At 43.6% G+C, this 11,475-nt stretch overlaps 1 pseudogene; it reads right to left on the minus strand.

Annotated features, from left to right (window-relative positions):
* Positions 1–3,027: 3,027 nt before the first annotated feature.
* LOC118360458 (protein BTG1-like) lies at positions 3,028–6,592 on the minus strand (annotated as a pseudogene).
* Between the last annotated feature and the right edge of the window lie 4,883 nt (positions 6,593–11,475).

Here is an 11,475-nt window from a genome sequence, read left to right on the forward strand (position 1 = left end):
AGGAAACAAAGACATTCCATCGCATGAACACATACACCCAGCCATAAAAACTGCCCCTCTACCTCACGAACCCCTGACACAAACATCTTCTAGTATAAACACACTTTCCCCCTTCTACTGGTCGGGTGCCCAGAACAGAAGAGTGCTGTGCACCAATGGGGGCTTCTACTCTGGCTAGAGCGGGTCCGCCTCCAACCCTACGGGACCATTCAGAAGGCGTCACGACAAGACTCTACCTACTTTATTCTATGTATAAAAATGAATGTAACCTTTGTATAAGCTCTCTTTTTCACCTGACTCATTACCGAGTTATATGAACTAGATCTGTGCACGTAAAACTGCGGCACATGATATCTATTGACTCATTAAAACTGCCTTTTGTTACAACTGAAATCCACTCTGTCCAGCGCCCGTGATTTGGTCTCGACTCTCCAATATATAAACACTAACATCAGCTTAAACAAAATATAGATTTTTGGAAAACTCTGCCTATCTCCTTGGTTGGTCGTATCAACGCTATTAAAATGGTTGTCCTACCCAGGTTTCTTTACCTCTTCCAATGTCTACCCAATTTCATACCACAAAGCTATTTTAAGACACTGGATTCAATAGTAACTCCATTTTTATGGGATAACAAGGCAGCCAGAATTTCAACAAAGCATTTATGCAAGTACAAAATAGAGGGGGGCTTTGGCCTTCCTCACTTTAAACTGTATTATTGGGCTGCTAATCTGAACATTGTGTCTTTCTGGAGGGAAAGCTTACCTGCGATGAGACAGAAGGATATGCCTGCATGGCTTTTGATTGAGCAGGCCTCCTGTCAACATTCCTCACTCCCTGCACTTGTTAATAGCCCATACTATGTGAAAAAATCCAATTATGACTCTAACCCAGTCATTTGTCATACGCTTAGGATCTGGAAACAGATTAGGTATTTTCTTAACATACCCATTGTATACATTGACAGCCCGATTTGCCTGAATCATGCTTTCCACCCCGCATTGGATGATGTGGTGTTTTCACAGTGGAGGGAGAAAGGGCTCACAACAATTGGTAATCTATACATAGATGGTCAGTTAGCTTCATGTCAACAATTGCAGGGAAAGTTCAACATGCCAACAACACATTTTTTCAGATACCTCCAAATCAGGAATTTCGTAAGGACACATATCCCACAGTATGGCATGAAGCCAAATAGTCCTACATTAGATAGCTTGATCCTTGTCAAACCCCATTCAAAAGGGTCGGTCTCTAGACTGTATGATGTGCTACAGGCCCACATAGAGGTATCCACAGACACCATTAAAAGGGCTTGGGAACAAGAACTTGGGTCAGAAATCTCAGATGAGGACTGGGTAGAAGCTCTCAGGAATATAAACCACAGTTCAGTGAATGCCAGACACAACCTTGTACAGTTTAAGGTGATACACAGGTTACATTACTCAAAAGTAAAACTGCATAAAATATTCCCGGACACCTCACCACTGTGTGAGAGGTGCAAGCAGGATAAGGGGACGTTGACCCACTTATTCTGGACATGTCCTAAATTACATGTTTACTGGGCTCTCATCTTTGATTATTTATCTAGAGCCTTTGATAGAGTTCTAGCCCCAGACCCATTGACCGCTCTTTTTGGTACAGTTGATGGGAATAACCACGAAGGGAAAGCTGTCTCTCTTTGTACTCTATTAGCCAAAAGGCTCATATTGCAATTTTGGAAACTGGAGACTGTACCCACCTTTGAAATGTGGTTACAGGATTTAGGGAATGTAATACATATGGAAAAGATTCGATACAATACCTCCAATAGAAGTCCAATGTTTTACAAAATATGGCAGCCGATACTGGATAAATGGTCTAGTCCCGCTTCATAACTGGGTTGACGATCTGCTGCTACTCTGTGCTGTACTCCACTCAATATCTATTTTTGGCTTAACTACACTGCTTGTAATGACTATATGCTGTCTTCTTATACATTTACCACCTAATAGGATTTTGTTTTATTTTGTGTATGTGTGAGTTAAGTTTTGTTTTGTCCTCTAAATTGGCCATCCCATTCAACAGTACAATGAATGTCATTGTTAGTATTGCTGTCTTTTTTATTTGATTTTTTATTGTAAAATAATAAACATATTATAAAAAATAAAATAAAAAACAGTAACTGAATGCCTCAATGCCTGCTTTATGTAGCAAGCCACAGCCACAGTGACTCACTCTCTGTAGGAGCGATCCATTTTCGTGAATGGTGTGGTGTACCGAAAACACTGTCCGGTGAGTGTATATAATGTTAATATCTGACATATAATAGATACAAACATGCTCCCAAAAAATGTATTGTTTTTGTGTAAGGTGTGACTGACATTTTCCATGTATTCCCCATTTATTTGCTACTCAGAATCTTGGCCTCCGTGTGTTTGAGGATATCGTTTGATTACTGCAACAGAGATGTTTTTCCAGTGAAGGCTGCTTTAGATATTTAAAAAATCTGTAGGTTTCAGGGGAGTCTTTGTAGGACCTGCTACACAGGACTAGTTGTGCCTAGACACTGAAACAGTGCTGCTTGTATGAATGTGTCTGTCTTACTGAAAAAGGTAAGTATGTGGAAATGGTTCATTGCTGTAACAAAAGTTAATAAGCACTAAACAGGAGAAAATAGATGTTTCCAATAAGAACATGCATTTTCATTTTCTGTGTCAATGTTTCCTGTTTTCATGCCTCCTGAACACAACCATGATCCTGCCCACCCACCACAAGACCATTGTTGATCGAGAAACCATCACAAAACAATTGCGTATGAGAAATTTATTGCAAATACACAAGAACATGACCATTGTAAAATAAATCTGTATAACTTTTGTTTCAGGACAGTGGATCGTTTTACAGATCCTTTACAGATGAAATTCACAATTAACAATTTGGGTGTAAGGCAATAATACTAACATCATAAATGTCAGAATTAATTACATCAAAAAGTTAGGCAGAAATGATACACAAGTGCTCAGATAAAGCTCTGAACATAAAGAAATATTAGCCTGAGACTGTCATCACGTTGAACGACTTGGAGGGGCTTGACCTCTCAAATCTAATTTCTTCCTTGCAGCTGATCATGTCTGTTGTGTTAGCATAAGTTGGCACCGGTGGAGTTGACTCGTATAGGACACAGATGGAGCCATCCTCTCCTATCCGAAAGGACACCTCAAATGGATCGACCCACATTGTCAGTTCACTGGGCAGCGAGGGGAGAAGAGTTGTTCTCCAGCGAGTCCAATGGTGCAAGCTGCCTTGCCAATCAATTGGGTCCATTTTGTGGTTGATCCAGAGACATCAAATCAAAATGTTGGTCGCCTACACATGGTTGGCAGACGTTAATGCGAGTGTAGCGAAATATTTGTGCTTCTAATTCTGACTATGCAGGTTAATATCTAACAAGTAATCTAACAAATTCACAACAACTACCTTATACACACAGATGCAAAGGGGTGAATGAGGATATGTACATATAAATACAGTGTATCACAAAAGTGAGTACACCCCTCACATTTTTGTAAATATTTGAGTATATCTTTTCATGTGATACCACTGAAGAAATTACACTTTGCTACAACATTTTTTTTACATTTTAAGTCATTTAGCAGACGCTCTTATCCAGAGCGACTTACAAATTGGTGCATTCACCTTATGACATCCAGTGGAACAGCCACTTTACAATAGTGCATCTAAATCTACAATGTAAAGTAGTGAGTGTACAGCTTGTATAACAGTGTAAATTTGCTGTCCCCTCAAAATAACTCAACACACAGCCATTAATGTCTAAACCGCTGGCAACAAAAGTGAGTACACCCCTAAGTGAAAATGTCCAAATTGATCCTTGACTGGTCTCTCAAAGCACTTCACACGATGACAGAAATGAGTGCAATGGGGCGGTAGTCATTTAGTTCAGTTACCTTAGCTTTCTTGGGAACAGGAACAATGGTGGCCATCTTGAAGCATGTGGGGACAACAGAGTGAGATAGGGATTGGTTGAATATGTCTGTAAACACACCAGCCAGCTGGTCTGCGCATGCTCTGAGGACACAGTTAGGGATGCCTTCTGGGCCAGCAGCCTTGCAAGGGTTGACCTGTTACTCCTACCCCCTACTTTTTCGAACATTCTGTTAAAAATCGCGCAACATTTCAGTGCCCTGCTACTCATGCCAGGAATATAGTATATGCATAAGATTAGTATGTGTGGATAGAAAACACTCAGACGTTTATAAAACTGGTTAAATCACGGCTGTGACTATAACAGAACGTGCGTTTCATCGAAAAGTGCAGGAAAATCTGATCACTGAAAATGGGAAAATATATCCATGCGCCACTTCAACCCATTGTTAAACGTGATCCACATTAAATGGGGCCGAGGTTGCAATACCTACAGCTTCCACACGATGTCAACAGTCTTGTCATTTGCCTACGATTTGTTTCTTGGTCAAACAGACACAAGGCAGCGCAGTTCTTCCGGTCGCCGACCGGATATTTTGGTTGAGATTTACCCGGACATTATTTCCAGACGTACAGCTATAGAATATACATCGCCTCGTGATCAATTTGATCGCTTATTAACGTTTACTAATACCTAAAGTTGCATTATAAAAGTATTTGTGTTTTGTGAAAGTTTATCGTTGACTTTTTTAATTTAAAAAAATGACGTTACATTATAAAACTCTATTTTTTTCGTTGATCACACAGTCTTCATAGATCGATATCTAGGCTATATATGGACCGATTTAATAATAAAAAAAGACCCAATAGTGATGTTTATGGGACATCTAGGAGTGCCAACAAAGAAGATGGTCAAAGGTAATGAATGTTTTATATTTTATTTGTGCGTTTTGTGTAGCGCCGACTATGCTAATTATTTTGTTTACGTCCCCTGCGGGTCTTTTGGGGTGTTACATGCTATCAGATAATAGCTTCTCATGCTTTCGCCAAAAAGCATTTAAAAAATCTGACTTGTTGCCTGGATTCACAACGAGTGTAGCTTTAATTCAGTACCCTGCATGTGTATTTTAATGAACGTTTGAGTTTTAACGAGTGCTATTAGCATTTAGCGTAGCGCATTTGCATTTCCAGATGTCTAGATGGGATGCCTGCGTGTCAGGTAGGAGCAAGAGGTTAACACGTTTACATGTTTTACTCACGTTGGCCACGGAGAAGGAGAGGCCACAGGCTTTGGTAGAGGGCCATGTCAGCGGCTCTGTATTATCCTCAAAGCGAGCAAAGAAGTTGTTTCATTTGTCTGGGAGCAAGACGTCGATGTCTGCGACGGGGCTGGTTTTATATTTGTAATCCGTGATTTACTGTAGATCCTGCCACATACAATTCAACGCCGTGTTTGAGGTGTTGAATGGTGACTCTGCTTTGTCTCTATACTGACGCTTTGCTTGTTTGATTGCCTTGTGGAGGGAATAGCTGCACTGTTTGTATTCAGTCATGTTTCTGATCACCTTTGCCATGATTAAAAGCAGTTGTTCGCGCTTTCAGTTTTATGGGAATGCTGCCATTAGTCCACGGTTTCTGGTTAGGGAATGTTTTAATAGTCACAGCGGGTACGACATCTCCGATGCACATGAGTCGTTAATCATAAGGCAAACACCCCCGCCCTTCTTCTTACCAGAGAGATGTTTGTTTCCATGAAACACAGAATGTTACAATCTATGATTCCTCTCTGGAAGGTAACTTGTGCCCTAATTTCATCCACCTTGTGATCTTGGACATTGGCGAGTAATGTACTAGGAAGCGGTGGATGGTGTGCTTGCCTTCTGAGTCTGACCAGTAGGCCACTCGGTCTGCCTCTCCTGCGGCGACCATGTTGTTTTGGATAAGATCGCATGTCCAGGGTGGAGGTCCGAACAAAGGATCCGCTTCGGGAAAGACATATTCTTGGTCGTAATGATGATAAGTTGACATCGCTTTTTATCCATAGTTCTTCCCGGCTGTATGTAATAACACTTGAGATTTTCTGGGCTGGCAATGTAAGAAATAGTAAATAAAAAAACAAATAACTGCATAGCTATCTAAGGACCTGAAGCGAGGCAACCATCTTTGTCAGTGCCATCTGTAGCCCATTGGGCTCCCAAGTGACGCAGTGGTCTAAGGCACTGGCATCTCAATGCAAGTGGCGTCAATCCCTGTCAGTTCCATATGGCGGCGCACAATTGCCCCAGCATCATCCGGGTTTGTCCGGGGTAGGCCGACATTGTAAATAAGAATTTGTTTTTAACTGACTTTCCTGGGTAAATAAAATACAAATAAATACAAATCCTGAGCCTTTGCATGGAGCCTGGGGGAACCAGTGGAGTTGGTAGTGCTCTGTAACAGAGGGTAATGGGCGAAAAACAGACTGCTTAACAGTAACTAAGTAGCTAGTAGTCTACTTGGCTGTTTGATGTCAACAACACAAATATATTTCACCCAAGCTTGCTAGCTACATACCTCCTAAAGCTTCCTCCAAGGAATCGGTGAACTCTTTCAGTTGGTCATCTGACAAGAATCCAGTTGTTTTCAGCAATCTGGCAACAAAGCTGGCTGCTGTTGAGACTTCGGTTTTCATTTTCGAAACAAGATGCTATCTCATCAGCCAGACGTTAAATAACAAAGAGACCAAGTTGGCTTTATATCCCAAATATAAAGCAAAATGTTGACTTATTCCCTGTTGAAACAAAGGCTAACCAACAAGGCCCAGCAAATGTAAACTAAAGCTACTGTAGCTAGCTAACGGTAGTTGTAAAACGGAAGCCGCAATAACTCACGGAATTCACTCAGATAATGAATATAACGTTAGGATTTACAATTTGGACCTAAAAAATACTAACATCCGAGAGTTTGATTGCATCTAGTGAAAATATATAATTAACTTTAGATATAGAAAAATTGTAATGAATTTCCTCCTCTTCTTCCGAAGAGGAGAGGCGAAACGGATCAGAGGACCAATATGCGGCGTGGTAAGTGTCCATGGTTCTTTTTAATACGTTAAGGTACACATGAACAACTGACTACATAAAACAAGAAATGTGAAAACTCAAAACAGTCCTATCTGGTGCAAACACAGAGACAGGAACAATCACCCACCAACACACAGTGAAACCCAGGCTACCTAAGTATGATTCTCAATCAGAGACAACTAATGACACCTGCCTCTGATTGAGAACCATACTAGGCCGAAACATAGAAATACCCAAAACCTAGAAAAACAAACATAGACTGCCCACCCAACTCACGCCCTGACCTTACTAACTAAATACAAAACACAGGAAATAACGGTCAGAACGTGACAGTACCCCCCCCCCCCAAAGGTGCGGACTCCGGCCGCAAAACCTTGACCTATAGGGGAGGGTCTGGGTGGGCGTCTGTCCGCGGTGGCGGCTCTGGCGCAGGACGCGGACCCCACTTCCCCATTGTCTTAGTCTGCCTTATTGTCCGCCTCCGTGGCTTTCTCACCATGGCAACCCCTCTCAATGACCCCGCTGGACAGAGGGGCAACTCGGGACAGAGGGGCAGAAGCTCTGGACAGAGGGGCAGAAGCTCTAGACAGAGGGGCAGAAGCTCTGGACAGAGGGGCAGAAGCTCTGGACAGAGGGGCAGAAACTCTGGGCCGAGGGGCAGCTCGGGACAGAGGGGCAGGGGTTCTGGCGCCTCTGGGCTGAGGGACTCTGGCGCCTCAGACTCCGGCCGCAGTGCCGGACATGCGGGAGACTCCGGCAGCGGCGCCGGACAGGCGGGAGACTCCGGCAGCGGCGCCGGATAGGCAGGACCACCTGCAGGGAGGAGACAGAGAGACAGCCTGGTGCGTGGGGCTGCCACAGGAACCACCAGGCTGGGGAGACCTTCAGGAGGCTTGGTGTTAGGAGGAGCCTGAAGAACCGGGCTGTGGGGGAGCACTGGAGCTCTGGTGCGCAACCTTGGCACCACTTCCCCAGGCTGGACAACTACTCTAGCCCGGACCCTCCAGAGTGCAGGCACAGGTTGAACCGGGCTGTGGGTAAGCACGGGAGATCTAGTGCTTACTACACGCACCTCTCCCTTAGGCTCCACTCCTACATTTGCCCGGCACGAGCGGAGCGCAGGCAGAGGACGCACTGCACCCTCCCAGCGCCCCGGAGACACAGCACGCAGAGCCGGCGCAGGATAACCTGGACCAAAACTGCGTACCGGCGACCAGACCCTCTGAGCAGGCACCATACGCCCTGGCTCAATGCCCACACTCGAATGGCACTTTCGGGGGGCTGCCCTATCGTGCACCGGGCTATGGGCACGCACTGGCGACACCGTGCGCTTAACCGCATAACACGGTGCCTGACCAGTAATGCGCTGCTTATCATAAGCACGAGGCGGGAGCTCAGGTCTGCTACCTGGCTTAGTACCACACCTCGTGTGCCCCCCCCCAAAAAAAATTTTGGGCTGCCCCTCGTACCTGTCGCGCTGCCGTGCTGCCTCCTCATATCGCCGCCGCTCTGCTTTCGCTGCCTCCAGCTCTGCTTTGGGGCGGCGATATTCCCCAGCCTGTGCCCAGGGGCCCTCTCCGTTCAGTATCTCCTCCCATGTCCAGGAGTCCTGTGATGCTGGCCTCTGTTGTTGATGCTGCTGCTGCTGCTGTCGTCGCTGTCCTTTACCACGCCGCTCGGTCCTTGGTGGGTGGGTGATTCTGTAATGAATTTCCTCCTCGTCTTCCGAAGAGGAGAGGCGAAACGGATCAGAGGACCAATGTGCGGTGTGGTAAGTGTCCATGGTTCTTTTTAATACGTTAAGGTACACAAGAACAACAGACTACATAAAACAAGAAATGTGAAAACTCAAAACAGACCTATCTGGTGCAAACACAGAGACAGGAACAATCACCCACCAACACACAGTGAAACCCAGGCTACCTAAGTATGATTCTCAATCAGAGACAACTAATGACACCTGCCTCTGATTGAGAACCATACTAGGCCGAAACATAGAAATACCCAAAACCTAGAAAAACAAACATAGACTGCCCACCCAACTCACGCCCTGACCATACTAACTAAATACAAAACACAGGAAATAACGGTCAGAACGTGACAAAAATAATCACCTAATGGTGTGTAAATTACGTCACAAAGCTTCTTTCTCTATGGGGATGCAGCTCCTCAATCGAAGAACTCAATCCCAGCGTCACCTGTGTGTTCCAAAAATTTACCACATTTTATAGCGGGCCAAAAATCTCTCTTTCTGGCTACATTGTAGTATTTCTAAGATAAAGCAACCCCATAAACATATTATGCTTCACTCTTTTCACACTACTGAAGCGACCTAGCCAAGCTGTACTGTGCTGGCCTGATCACACATACTTAGTGAGAGACATCAGCTAACAATAAATAGTCTTTCCTCTGTTTTAGTGCCTCTGATTACGCATCCACCACAGTTGGAATGGACAATTTGAAAATAATTTAAATAATATAATAATATGACCTGCCGACTAACAGACTTGTGGACTTGGTTCAAACTCAACACTCACATTGACATTGCACAGTGCCATAACCTGGAATAGGTCTCTGCAAGGAGGGAGTCAGAGGTGGATGGGCTTAAAGCATTTATAGTATGTGTGTATATATATATACATACATACCGCCCCAACAGATCCACAGATGACTCAATCTCTGTTGCACTCCACACTGCCCTCACCCACATGGACAAAAGGAATAGAGTTAAAGTGGGAAGTTTACATACACCTTAGCCAAATACATTTAAACTCAGTTTTTCACAATTCCTGACATTTAATCCTAGTAACAATTCCCTGTCTTAGGTCAGTTAGGATCACCACTTTATTTTAAGAATGTGAAATGCCAGAATAATAGTGGACAGAATGATTTCAGCTTTTATTTCTTTCATCACATTCCCAGTGGGTCAGAAGTTTACATACACTCAATTAGTATTTGGTAGCATTGCCTTTAAATTGTTTAACTTGGGTCAAACGTTCCGGGTAGCCTTCCACAAGCTTCCCACAATAAGTTGGGTGAATTTTGGCCCATTCCTCCTGACAGAGCTGGTGTAACTGAGTCAGGTTTGTAGGCCTCCTTCTTTCACACGCTTTTTCAGTTCTGCCCAAATTTTCTATAGGATTGAGGTCAGGGCTTTGTGATGGCCACTCTAATACCTGACTTTGTTGTCCTTAAGCCATTTTGCCACAACTTTGGAAGTATGCTTGGGGCCACTGTTCATTTGGAAGACCCATTTGCGACCAAGCTTTGACTTCCTGACTGATGTCTTGAGATGTTTCTTCAATATATGCACAACATTTGTCTACCTCATGATGCCATCTATTTTGTGACATGCACCAGTCCCTCCTGCAGCGAAGTACCCCCACAACAAGATGCTGCCACCCCCATGCTTCATGGTTGGGATGGTGTTCTTCGGCTTGCAAGCCTCCCCCTTTTTCCTCCAAACATAATGATGGTCATTATGGCCAAAGTTTTATTTTTGTTTCAGACCAGAGGATGTTTCTCCAAAAAGTACGATCTTTGTCCCCATGTGCAGTTGGAAACCATAGTCTGGCTTTTTTATGGCAGTTTTAGAGCAGTGGCTTCTTCCTTGCTGAGCGACCTTTCAGGTTATGTCGATATAGGACTCGTTTTTACTGTGGATATAGATACATTTGTACCTGTTTCCTCCAGCATCTTCCCAAGGTCCTTTGCGATTGTTCTGGGATTGATTTGCACTTTTCGCACCATAGTATGTTCATCTCTAGGAGACAGAACGCATCTCTTTCCTGAGCAGTATGACGACTGCATGGTCCCATGGTGTTATTACATGCGTACTATTGTTTGTACAGATGAACGTGGTACCTTCGGGTGTTTGGAAATTGCTCCCAAAGATTAACCAGACTTGTGGAAGTCTACAATTTGTTTTCTGAGGTCTTGGCTGATTTCTTTAGATTTTCCCATGATGTCAAGTTCAAGGCACTGAAGGTAGGCCTTGAACTACATCAACAGGTACACCTCCAATTGACTCAAATGATGTCAATTAGCCTATCAGAAGCCGTGACGTCATTTTCTGGAATTTTCCAAGCTGAAGGCACAGTCAACTTCATGTATGTAAACTTCTGACCCACTGGAATTGTGATACTGCGAGTTAAAAGTGAAATAATCTGTCTGTAAACAATTGTTGGAAGAATTACTTGTGTCATGAACAAAATAGATGTCCTAACTGACATGCCAAAACTATAGTTTGTTAACAAGAAATTTATGGAGTGGTTGAAAAAAACGATTTTCAATGACTCCAACCTAAGTGTATGTAAACTGTATTAAATTGAGATTTTGTGTCACTGATGTACACACAATACCCCATAATGTCAACATAACATTTTGTTTTAGAAAATTGTAGAAATTAATGTACACTTAAAAGCTGAAATGTTTTGAGTCAATAAGTTTTTGCCACCTTCTCCTCCCTCCTGAATCCCCCCTCCCTCTCTGC

Source organism: Oncorhynchus keta, unplaced genomic scaffold (genome assembly GCF_023373465.1).
Source record: "Oncorhynchus keta strain PuntledgeMale-10-30-2019 unplaced genomic scaffold, Oket_V2 Un_scaffold_584_pilon_pilon, whole genome shotgun sequence".
Classification (NCBI taxonomy): domain Eukaryota; kingdom Metazoa; phylum Chordata; class Actinopteri; order Salmoniformes; family Salmonidae; genus Oncorhynchus; species Oncorhynchus keta.